Consider the following 13,211-nt stretch of genomic DNA (forward strand, 5'->3'; position numbering starts at 1 on the left):
GACAATATGATAAAAACCATGAAAAGAAATAGGAAGACGTTTATTTGCAATGAAGACGCTATGAATGAACGGCGTTTAGCGACGGCAAATTATGAGCATTCGGGAATTTATAAGTTCACGTGATTGCTAACTATAGACATGCGGACAATGAAGACCAATTTTGTCGGGAGATGGTTTTGCGGTGATGATCTGATATCGGACGACTCGTGGCAGACGAACAAGCAAGTTTCCTCTCAGCGAATGGCAAGTGTCCACTGTCAAGCACAACACGTGGCTACCGACGTTGTCGACGTTTCGAGCATTTATCGCTTTCGACAAAAGTCCTGGAACCTGGGCTAACTATCTGGAAAGTCTCGAAGTCTGCCTTGAGTCGAACGCCATCTTGAACAGTAACTGAAAACGATCCACTATTCAGTCGGTGCGTGGCGAAACGTGTCCGCATCTGCGGAGTCATGGTCGATGCGTACTCTAAGTGCCTGGAAGTTTACACGATGCCTGTTACGACGTCCAAACACGTAACTAACGTTCTACGGTCTCTTTTACCTAATTTTGCCCTACCGAAAATACTTTTCTCTGAAAACGCGCCAAAATTTGCTTCAAATAAAATAAACAAGTTTTTGAAGAAAAAAAAACAAACGGCATCAGGCATCGCATTAGTGCACCATGGCACCTTGCAACTAACGGGGAAGCAGAACAGATAGTGTGCGAAACGAAAAAAACCCTTTAAAAGCTTACGGAAGGAGCAGTTCAGTGAAGAATCGCCAGGTTCTTGTTCCAGCAGCGCGCGACGGTCTCATCCTACACGGATGTATTTGATAGTATTGTATTTGATAGTGGAAGCTATGGTGGTGATTTGGACCTTTCACACAAGGCTCCTTTTTTCTTGTTTTTCGCCTCATACTCCTTTGGGGTTTAAGTATGCTTCCAGAATCTTTTCGAACGGGGACACTTTACGTCAACGAGGCCATTTATTCCAAGTAGTCAATCAGAGAATGCTGCTAGAAATCCGTCCCTCATGTTAAGGAATAAGCCATAATTGTGCACAGCGCAGTTTTCCTGTTCCACGTACAGTTGCAAAGCATCCTCCTCATTGATTCTACCGTATTCTGTTGCGGGTGAGGAAAGTCTTTGGGTACAAGATACTTGAAACAAGTCTGGCACTGTACGTTGTGTTTCGACACCCACTAATGTCGTCGTCATTATAGAGCCTCATCCTTTAATCATTACCTCGTCACCTCATTTTGCTCTGCATTAACAGTAAGTACAGTCTCCGGCGATATGAAAGACCCACTGGGAGCGCGTGGCCGCGGAGGTGGCTAGCGGGGGTGCTGCGAGCGCTCCGGGCAGTTCCATTCTGCTTCAAGGGGAGGACGCTCACTCGGGACTCGGCACAAACTGATAAGCGCGTTTCGCTTTATCTGAGCCCGAGTGAGCGTCCTCCCCTCGAAGCAGAATCGAATTGCCCGGAGCGCTCGCAGCGCCCCCGCCAGTCACCGCCTCGGCCGCGCGCTCCCAGTGGGTCTTTCATATGGCCGGAGAGTGTACAATAGGCTACCGCCATATTACAATACAAGAATTGAAAGATTGAGTCGTTCAGTACTTCAACAAGTTTATTTAGATAATGTTATTACGTTACATTACGTCGAGACGATCGACGTCCATTGTCGATCTTCAAATGCTTACACCTGTATAGACGCTTTACACATGCGCCAGAATTCATCCTCCATTGCTGACCTTCTCTTGTTTTACCGATATACCGAGGCACTGAAATTGGTGTGGACAAGCCTTCACAAAAGCCAATGCTGGGGAGAAAGACAGAACAAAATCTAAGATGACAATAACCTACCCTGCTATGGTAATAATGAAGTGAAGTAAACGTAGTAAGGGGAAGCCAAAGCTGAAGGTCAGTTATGGCGGTGCCCATGCACAGCTGCTGCAAAGCGTCTATGTAAATTAGACGCACAAGTGGGGGACGGTGGGGGGGGGGGGGGGGCGGGGGGGAGTCGGTTGCCGAGTGCATGGTCTAGCGCACACCAGCTTGGAGCACGTGGAGCGAAAGCTCGCGCCGCAGAACCCACCTCGCCCCTGCCCGTTTCGATCTTGAAGAGCGTCGTACAAGCATGCGGTCGTGTATCACTACTGCGTGGTGCACGTTAAAGACCCCAGGTTTGCGGTTGTACCGCACTGGCTAAATTGCTCATCTACAGCTGAGACACCAGACGCTCACTAAGGCAGACTAACTTCCGGCTATATAAACATACAAACAACAATTTGTAATTAGACGCATAATAACAAAGAACACACCGTGCCGCCTCTTTTCTTTGCATGCTTTTTTTTTTTAAACCAGCGCAAGCTCGCGCGTTCTCTATTTTTAGACGTTTAGAACGGTCGCACATTAAAACCCGCGTTTCTCCTACCCGGCCGCTTCCTCCTCTCATTATGTGTAGTTGGTTATAACTAAATAAGCTATAATAATGGTGTATTATTCATATTTACTTTCAGTTTCAGTCAGGGAAAAGGAGTTTCGAGGGAACTAGAGCCAATAAATGAGCTGCGCTTAGAGTATCGGCACTCTCTTCCACGACAGTGTTGTGAACGCCGTCATTTTGGTGCTTGTGCAGAGCAGGCACAACCGCCGATCGTCATGATTCAAAGGTGCGGCATCCTCAGCATTAGATTCGGTGTGAGGAAGCTCATGTAATGTTGCTTTGCTTTGTCGCAAACTGTTTAAAGGGGAGGACAGAAAAGCGGTTCTTGTGATTTCAGATAAGATTCAAATAACTGGCAACCATGATTTTAAGCCACAATAAGGCCAAGTATCGCTACTCTGAAGCGTAGCTTATTTAATGACTCTATTCATGCTCTTGTTCAAGAGGCTTGTAATACCTGTAGGGGCCATGACGTAAGCCCCGTGGATCCCACAAGCCACTACCTTTTTACACCTGCCTCTTCCTCATTGTTCCCGCCTGTGCCAGTAAATTAGCTACGGTTCAGAGTAACGACAATTGACCATGTTGTGGATCAAAATCATGGTTGCCAGTTATCTGCAGCTTTATCTAAAATCACAGGAAACCGTCCCCCACAAATGTTTAAACAACCCGCGACAGAGCAATGCAATATTGCATCAGCTTCCTAGCACGGCATCTAATGCTGAGGAAGTCGTACTTTTGGATCATGACGATCGGCAGTTGCGCTTGCTCTGAACAAGACTCCAAATGGCGGCGCCCAAAACAATTTTGGGGAACGGAGTGCCGATACTTTCAAGCTCATTTAAGAGATCTGTTCGATTTGGCCAGAAAGTTCTGAACTAGTTCTGTCCGAGTTCAGAGGAGAGCAGGAGTCGTGCAGCGGCGGCGCAGAACCAGTGCAGCCGCCGCGCTGGGACTGGCGCTGTGATCGGATTTCCGAGCGGAAGCGCAGAGTGTCATCTGCATCTGTTGGCTCTTGTTTCTAAACGCCAAGTTGTATGCTATATTTATGTGTTCGTGGGTTGATGAGACAATTCGTGTTTCCTTAGTTTTAAAGTATAATTAACTACCAAGTTAATTATACTTTAATAACTACTTACCAGTACCTAGGGTAACTACCAAGCCAATGCCGATTCTCGGCGTCGTTTTTCCCAGGCACGTTAGTGGGCGTCCAGGGGATGCGAGGGCCAATGTACTAAATCCCAGACCTCCGCAGTGTATCGGAGTCGTCTGTACGCATCCAAGAGCAACTGAAGGCGGGGACTATCAAGAGTACAATACCATTACCGTGTCGGTAAGGAAGAATATCAACACTGTGCATCCCCACATAGCTCAAAAGCAAACAATTTACGTGATCCAGTATTTCAACACTTATCACAGGGAGCCAAACCTACAGGAGCCCAGGTGCCTAAAACGCTTTCAGAATATCATAATCCATCGAATTCCTTATGATCTCAATTCCGTGTCCACCGCGGGTACGTTATTATCATAACTGAGAGAAAATGCAACGTCCGTATCGGCGTTATTGCTAAACATCGCAGACATTCGAGCAAGAGCTGCAAAAAATGGCACCGCGAGCAGAGACGCAGAGGAGTGTCATCTGTTATCGCCGTCTGCCCTTGTCGTCTGCTTCTGCACGGACGCTGAACTGACTCTGGAGCCGGTGCAAGAGTTTGAGGAACTGGGTCTGAGCTCGTTCAAAACTGGGATGAATCGAACGCGCCAGTACAGCGGCCGGGCAACTTCCGGTTGAATCGAATGCACCAGTTCCTGCACTGCTGAACTAGTTCAGTCAGTTCAGGCGAATCGAACAGACCTAATACTCTATACTTCGTCTCACGTTAGTATGGACTATTGTTAGCCGCGCGTGCTAAAAGCGCGAGATAGTTGCTTCGAATGAAGCCTCGGCGCCTGCACGAGCGCCGATACAGCGAGTGCTCCAAACAAGGCAGTCAAGGCTAGCCGCTCGCACTAGCACAGCATTCGCGGTTAGTCCATGCTAAGGTGAGAGGAAGTATAGACACTTTACACACGCGCCAGAATACAACCGCCATTGCTGACCTTCTCTTGTTTTACCGAGATACCGAGCCACTGAAATTGGTGTGGACAAGGCTCCATAAAAGCTAATGCTGGGGAGCAAGACAGAATAAAGTCTAAGACGTCAATAACCTGGCCTGCTATGGTAATAATGAAGTAAAGTAAACGTAATAAGGGGGAACAAAAACTGAAGGTCAGTTATGGCGGCACCCATGCACAGCTGCTGCAAAGCGTCTATATGCATGAAGTGAACTCGGGTGTGTACTTTTCCTCTTCGTCTTTACTGTCTATTGCTTTCAACCATATCGAATAATAAACACATTATACCACGCTACGCTTGTATAATTATTTGTCTTCGATTTATTAACCTGACCCAATAGTTAAACCATTCATTTATCGATAGTAAATCTTTCAATATATTTTTTTTTTAAATGTGAAGGTAAAAAGACACGGAGATTGATGATGATACAGACGCCAACGCCGCCCTCAGAATTTTTTGGAACATTAGAGATCAGCAGTTTGTCTGCCATCCGCCAGGTAGCGCAAAAAAACACTCAAACAGTTTTTAATTGTTTTAAAATTAGCTAAGCTCTACACCTATTTAAAACCAAAGCAAGACCATTTTGAAAATGTAATACATCGCAATCTATATCTATTCCAACCAATAAATGTTATTAGATGCCAATAAATCTGTTTAAAGTCCAAAAAAGTCATGCGTCAAAAACAGGTAAGTTTGAAGGGCTTCTGGAGAGTTATGACCTTGAAAATGAAAAAAAAAAACCATCGTCCACCTCTTGGGCAACCATTGTAGCTCTAAATGTTATAAAATATTTTATCATAGTTTAATTATTGCCTCAATGGCTTTTGAAGTACCGTGACTCGAAGCACAAAAAAGTGCTACGTTTGATACGAAATATCTAAAAAAGAAGATTTCACACAACATTACATTTTTTCTGCATATTACCAATTATAGGCACTACATCTCTAGCTAATTTCACTACCCTAGCGCTTGTCATTAAAGACATATTTGTGCTGTAAAATGTCAATTTTAGGGCAATATTTTGAGGGATGAAAAGAACAAAATAGTGCAAATACCAAAAAAAGTGTATCGTTACATTCTGCTCCGACATCATCTTAACAAAACTGATATATTATAACCGTGTTACCTTTAATGGATCGATCATAAAACATGAACTAGCGGAGCAAGTGAGGGTCCGCGCCATCATACTCGCAACGCTACAAATGCGCATGTACAGTAAAAACCAACACATGCATAATATCAAATGAAAGAAGATTGCATTGCCTTTCCAATAACATCAATCCCTTAAAAGAGTACTTAAAAGGAGACGAGTAATGACCTGCAAAAAAGTACTTAAACTGCCACATTCAGTGGGACCGTGGCCTTAAGCTGAGAGTGCAGCCCATTTTACAAGCACGAGAGCTCGAGGTCTCTGCTTTGAAGAGTTCTTCCGCAAAAACGAGCGCTCGCTCTAGAAATGCACGTCCCAAAGCAAGGACCGTGCGCCAGCTCGCGCGTGCCGCTTCGGCTGTAGCTTCAGCCTAAGAGTTAAACAGAGCATTCTTTACGGTCTGCTAAAAGTCTATATTGTCTGCCGAAATTACACTTTTAGAACTCCCACTTTATCTTTTATCAATGCTTTGGTGTGCCCGTCGCGTGAAGTTTCGTTTTGAATTCCGTACAAGTATATTCTCTTTAAAAAGTGAGAGTAAGGGTGAGTATCATGGCGCGTGCCTTTTGCCTTGTATGAAGCTTTGACTTCTTGAATTACGCCAGTCTGCTGCGATATGAGCCGTGCGCTCGCTCTTGTTTCTTTTTTGCTCACAGTTCACTCGAGTTGGATTAGTCGCATAAAACAGAAAACTTACAACACCGCAATAGCTGTTTTTCTTCTACTCCTCTTACTTTGAGCTGCTACTATTTTTCAGCGACACTATAGCCGTAAGTAGTTACCAAGGCAGAAATTATTGCGTTTCGCTAGATGTGCTGGATCAGCAAGCAGAAAAACCTCAATGCCTCGTAAAATAGAAATACATTTGAAATTCAACATGGCAGAAACTGGGCCGTCAAACATGTCAAGCAGAGTTAACCCCCTTCCCTGCTATAATGCCTCATGACGGTGCACGATGTTGTGTGAACATAAATGAAGTAGGAAAGAACGGCATTTGGAAAATGCACTCACTTTTTCAAAATTCAATTTCAAATAAAATTTCTTAGCATATCTACTTATAATTATGCCTTTGTTTGATAACTATAAATTGTTTTACTTGATGAAAATAATCCCTGGAGAAGGGGAACAAGGGGGACAAAGGGCAAACATAAATCTCCAAACACAGCTAGGTGTCTGGTACGCGTCTGAAAAAATCCGCATGCACTCTAAAAAAAATCCGTTCTTGAAAGGTTCTTCGCCGCCCCAAGAACTCTTTTTCCTCGTGAAGAACTGTTTTCGCTCAAACAGTGTCGCCCCCTGGCGCACCAGAAAGGCGACCGGGCGATGAAGAACGTTTGCCTGGAAAAAAGTTCTTCATAACGTTTTTTTTTTGTTATTTTGTTTTAGAAGAAGCGGTTGCGCGCGAAGGAGTGCCGGTGGTGCCGCTGCGCCGCGCCGTTTGCCTGCGTGAGATTCTGTAAAGGCGAAAGTAACTGCGGCCAACAATTCGGGGTTCGCTGTTTACTGTTTCGACCTGGTTCTGTCGGCGGCATTCAATGGATGGGGTCACGGTGCGAGAACATACAAATGTGTCTAGATGGAAGCTCCAGGACGTGTCCGATTGGTTGACAAAGCCAAACCTTGGAGACTTCGCCCAGAGATTCGAAGGTAAGCAGAATGCTCCGTCCTCTTTATTTGTATTGGTTGGCGGCGTCGGTTTCGTCTCGCGTTTTCAGTTTCCAAGTTGAGTGCCGGTAACGGTGGCTGATCGGGGTCTCGATGGCGCTATCCTTCCATACTTCCATGTGCACGCGAATATTTTTTTATGAAACTTGTAGTGCAGTGTGGATATTTGGACATGTTTTGTGAGCGAGAAAGTGCTTCCGGGTCTTTCGGCGATTGGTGAGATTTGTCGTCGTTTGTGCGATTTCAGCATGAGCGGATACGAGTGTTCAAAGTTTTCGCAGTGCTACCACATCGGGAGTCATCTGACAAATCATTTCCAGATAGCTCAAGGTGACCCGAACTTTAATTCTGTTTGCAAGTTGGGTAAGTGCTCTCCGTCTGGACGATATTTTATTGCATTTGAGAGCTTCAGGAAGCACATGAAACGTAAAGATGTCGAGGGAGGATCTGGGGAACCAGATAATGAAAGCAGTGTGGGGGTGACTCATGCCACTGCTTTATGGTTTTCCCCCTCCCCCCATCTTCACTCTCTTTATACTATATTTGTGTACACCATCAGAATAAACGGGTAAAAAAATGTTGTATAACTTCTGTCATTAACATATATAACATATATATATGATATAAACTGTATGTGCAATATTTTATCTCCTTTTATGCAGAAGAAGTTGATGGGAAGACGTTACTAAACTTGTCAGTGTGGATGATTGAGCAGTTGCTCCCTGCTATGAAACTGCGAGTCAAACTGCTAAAACTGATTGAACAGCTAAAAGAAGACGTAAAAGAAAGGTGGGGCACATTACCCACTTGGAAATTTGCGTTCCATTTGTGAAATTCGAGATGCACTAATTACATTGTTATCTTTCAGCTTGCCTGGACCCTCCAATGTGCCTCGTGCTAGTAACACAGCAGCCTCAGTTTGGTCTACAGAGGTTGTAAGGAATGTATGGCCACAGAGATATACTCTCCCATAATTTCCCTCGCTACTGTTACAGAGGCTGTGTGAAAAGAGTGAACTTTTCCTTCAACCACAGCGAAATGAAGCACGAACAAAGTTGGTCGCTGCGTTGGCAGACGACATTCTGAGCAAAACTCCGAAAGCAGCAGCATTTGAAGTCCTCACTTATATATCTTAAAACAGAGGCTAACATTTGTTGTTTTTTTCTTTCCAGAACGCCAAGTCGGTCTTAGCTAGATGATGTCATGCGTGCCCTCCAAGCGGCATACCCCTTCCTGGCCGACTCCATTGGACGCTGCGTAAGATTTACAAGAACTTGTTTTCATTCTGACAATTAAAATGCTTGTATCGAAGTTGATTATCTGCATTGTAACAGGCTTGCTACTCATCAGTCTCACTGTAGGATTCACTGCGACACAGCCTTATTAACAAAATGAAAAAAGAAAGGTTGCTTCTTATGCATCTGCCAGAAGTTCAGCAAAACAAGGAAAACTATGGCAAAGGTGGTGGGCGAAAGCGAAAGGAAAAACGCCAACGCAGTGACTGTATTCAAAAATACAAAAGGACCATGGTAAGTTTGTTACAACCTGGTTCTGATACAGTTAAAAAAAAATAAAACTAACCTGGAGGCGGGAACTGTTCTTAAATAGTTATTCAGCTAAATGTAGGTATGTAATTGCTGCACCATATGCTTCAAAGTGCTTAGCCTGTTACATTTTGCCAAAATGAGAGGAATCTTTATACAGTTTTCAGTTGCCCGTCCAGAGGAATGGTTAGAAGCTTGGGAATGACCTTGCCAAATTCGGCTTGATTGTTTTTAAAAGGCATATTTATTGTTCGCATGCAGATTCTTGTTATGAAGTCTTAAATATACGACATTGATATTCACAATCAAATGACGAAATCTTTGTTTTATTATAACCTTTAGAACTGTAACAAAACATTACTTTGAGTACTCAAAATGTTTCTATTTTTATAATATTTTATTTTAGTGGTACGTACTGTTTGCTTTACTTTTGATTCCGTACCTAAAACCACCTTTCACAGCAGTTCATAATCTCCATCATCACTCAGACTGTTGTTGCCATGTCTGGTGCTTCTATGTGCAACTAAGCAGATAGTGCTTTGTTCGAGAGAATCAAACTTGTCAAGCAATTGATGTTAAGAAAAGGTTGCACAGGAGTGGGAGGGCAAAGTAGATAGTGTTTTAGTTGAGGATGCCAACACATTAACCGTATGATAATATTCACAGTGGTAAGAATAAAGACGAAGTTTTTGCTTATATGCCAATACATCTTTTAGCTTCTCCTAAACGTACTTTTGGCTACTCCTAAATGGACTTCTGACTACTGCAACAGGTGCGCCAAAGTGACTTGAACGAATCATATTGCTGTAAATGTAATCTGTAAAAGTCAAAGTTGCATGGCTTGTCAGATATATCAAATATTCTCTGGTTGTCTCTCGGTTAAATCTCTTTTGCTGCATTGAACTGCCTTATTATAGCTAAAATATAGAGCACATATAACTTGATCTATTTGGACCCGTGCATTCACTGTTTAAATTACAATTTTTTACATAACATAAAATAAGGCTTGCTGGAGTTCGTCTGGTACACAACTTTGTTCTTCAAATCTCATATTGTCTGCATGGAACTGACTTTTTTTTTTCAGGTTCCACATCATGACGTAAAAGGTACCGACAACTGTGCAGACCACGTAGAGATTATGGCCGCTGAATGCTCCAAGGCTGCAACAGATGTGAAGCTCTTCAAATAATAGCAGAGACGTCACAGGCAAGGAGGGTAGACATCGCTGGCAAGACCACCACTGATGTTATTTAGCTGTACCCGGCCCTCTGCATTCCCGAAGTGGTAATTTTAACGCCTTTTCCACTATACTTTCAAAGCAATTGACAGCCTGAATGGTGGACCAGTTTTGTCTGGTTTTGAGTTACTTCAAACCTAAAAAGGGTACACTAAGAGACTTAGGCACTGTCTAAATTCAGCTAACAGCCTGGTTTGCAGCTGCCGACTTGCAGTGCCGTTGTGCTCTTTGTCTGGGTTTAACACCTGTTTGTGCCATGCGCCCTCGCAGTGTGTGGTTGGAGAGGGGCATCATGAGAAGGAAGGGGCCAGAAGTCTTGTTTTGCCGCAATTCCATTTTTCTTGCTTCCACACCTGAGTGGTTGCCTCGTCCATCTCGTCTCCAAGATAGCATTTTTATCCATAAAGTATACCTCAACAAGAAAGGGTTTTGAAGTTTTTCCAAGTCAGTTTTTGTTTTCTTTTGTTAGTGGTCAAATAATAGATCTGAGCTCGCTAACGTGCCACATATGAAATCAGACATCTAGAACGTTGTCTAAATTTTCTCAAGGTTGAAATTTCAGCGTTTCATTTCAGTGTTCCACTAGGCCGTGTTTTGTTTGATCTATATTTTAGGCAGAGAAGCATTCTACTCATGTGCTAAGTTTCAATCTAGTCATGTTCAATAAACGTCCGTATGTTTTTTTTTGTGAACCGCGGTATCCTGTCTTCATTTCACCGTTGACAAGTTGGACATTGCAGAGCATCTCTTGTTTCTCCTACCTCTATTCCCTATACCTCATACTTGGTCTAGATAAGAGTATCAACGATGAATGTGTACTTGAATACCCATCCATGCCAGTGGTTCTGCAGTAGATGTAGTGCCCCAGAAAAGGAGCCTTGTCGTTCAAAGCCTGTTTTGCACGTCTGTTGACGTTTACAAAACGTCTAGGTGATGTATATTGTCTCTTTGAACAGTTCGAGACAGTCGATAAAGAGCGGTTTACAAAAGAGCTACTGTACACCTAAAATTGCTGCCCAAGTCGCTTTTTGCGAATAAGTTATTCAAGTTAACTCGAAAGTGGTCTTTGCAACAAACCTTTCATTGAAAAAGTTCATAATAGAAAGCTCTTTCGGTGAACAGTAACTTAAAAGTTAGGGGTGAGCAAGTAGTGGGTGAAATGAAATCCTTTGTAGTTTTTTTTTTAGTTCTCTCTCGGATGGAACGGTTTTTCATCGAATACCTTTGCAAGCTTGTTATAAGCTGTTTCGATTGACCATTAAATCATGAAAATCTTTATTGAGTTTTTTTAGGGTCTAAGGAAATAACAGTCCTAAATAACCTTTCAAGGGAACTTTACTGTTGGGGTGTGCGAATGCCCCTCGGTTCAAATAGCGCAGAGATATTTTTAGATTCAAGAAGTCCACTGTACACAATGACTTTCATTGCAGTGTTGAACCTAGAAATATCGCTCTTCTTTTTGAACCGAAGGGGTATTCGCACACCCAACATAAAAGTTCCCTTGAAAGGTTATTTAGAACTTATTTCCTTAAACCCTAAAATAACTCAATAAAGGTTCTTCATATTATTAACTGGTTAATTAAAAAAGAGCTTATAAGAACCTTCCAAAGGTACTTGACGAAAAATCGTTTCATCCGATAGAGAACTAAAAAGAACTGTTTCAGCGACAGAAGGGCTGGAAAGAACTTTTTAAACGTTCCTCACGAAGAACTGTTCCATTGAAAAGAGAACTTAAAAGAACTGTTAAACGGTTCTTCACTAAGAACTGTTTTAGCGAGAGAAGGGCTGAAAAGAACTTTCTAAAAGTTCCTCACGAAGAACTGTTTCATTGAAAAGAGAACTTAAAAGAACTCCTTAAAGGTTCTTCGTGAAGAACTTTTTTATAAGGTGCTTAAAAGAACCTTTTAGGGTGCAAAATATGGACAAGCCGAAGAACTCCAAAAAGTTCTTTTTCGAACTGATTTTTTTTAGTGTGTGGTCCGGGTATCGAACCCGGGACCTCTCCATTACAGGTGGAGCGCTCTACCAACTGAGTTAACCAGCGGTTAGACGTCAGTAGAGCAAACGGGTTTTATCAGCTGCCACCAGTCTAACACCAACAAGAGTGAAGCTTGCAAATTTAAGGTTATAATTATAATGCAATTAAATGCAAAGGTGAAAGCGAGCTGGACAAAAAAAAGTGAAAATAATCCCTGGAGAAGGGGAACAAGGGGGACAAAGGACAAACATAAATCTCCAAACACAGCTAGGTGACTGGTACGCGTCTGAAAAAATCCCCGGGTTCGATACCTGGACCAGGCGGATTTTTTCAGACGCGTACCAGTCACCTAGCTGTGTTTGGATATTTATGTTTGTCGTTGGTCCCCCTTGTTCCCCTTCTCCAGGGATTATTTTCATAATTCTTGTCCAGCTCGCTTGCACCTTTGTAGTTAATTGCACTATAATTGTTTTACTTTGTTTTTCCGAAGAGACACCAAAAAAGTAAATTCCTAATGTACCAAATGCACTTTTCTTGTGTATAGACCTTCGCAAAAATCGCCTTCTGCGCGCTGCGTTCTTTGTCTGCTGGGCCGGGGAACGCCTTCTGAGCATGTGCTGTTGCTCTGCTTTGCGGTATATGAGATGCTGCGCATGCGTCCACAACTCAGTGACACAGCATTTTTCGCCCGGATGATAAGCGATGGAAAGGGCTATAATTGCCGTATTTGCTCAAGTAATCCCAAGCAGCACATTACGACCGGCTCAAGCTTGAGCCAGACTGGGTAGCCGGGGAAGTTTCACTGGGCCTAGATTGTTTTGCACCATGGCGCTAGGCAGCCCCATCCTGGTATGGCAGTCTGGCGACCACTGGCAGTTCCCTGTGTAGCCATGGACTGGCTCACCGCTGGAATTATGGCCTGGGCCAGGCGGGAAGCCCAGTGGTACCCCAAGCTTGGCTCTTTATTGTATAAACAGCATGGGCCAGGTAAGTGGCTGGGTGGTCAGCCCAGCTTGGCTAGACAGTAGAAATTTACCATGCAGTTCAACTAGTTTAACTGGTCATATTGAGAACACACGTCGTAAATTAATA

Source organism: Ixodes scapularis, unplaced genomic scaffold (assembly GCF_016920785.2).
Source record: "Ixodes scapularis isolate PalLabHiFi unplaced genomic scaffold, ASM1692078v2 PGA_scaffold0__279_contigs__length_252992795, whole genome shotgun sequence".
In the NCBI taxonomy this organism is placed as follows: Eukaryota; Metazoa; Arthropoda; class Arachnida; order Ixodida; family Ixodidae; genus Ixodes; species Ixodes scapularis.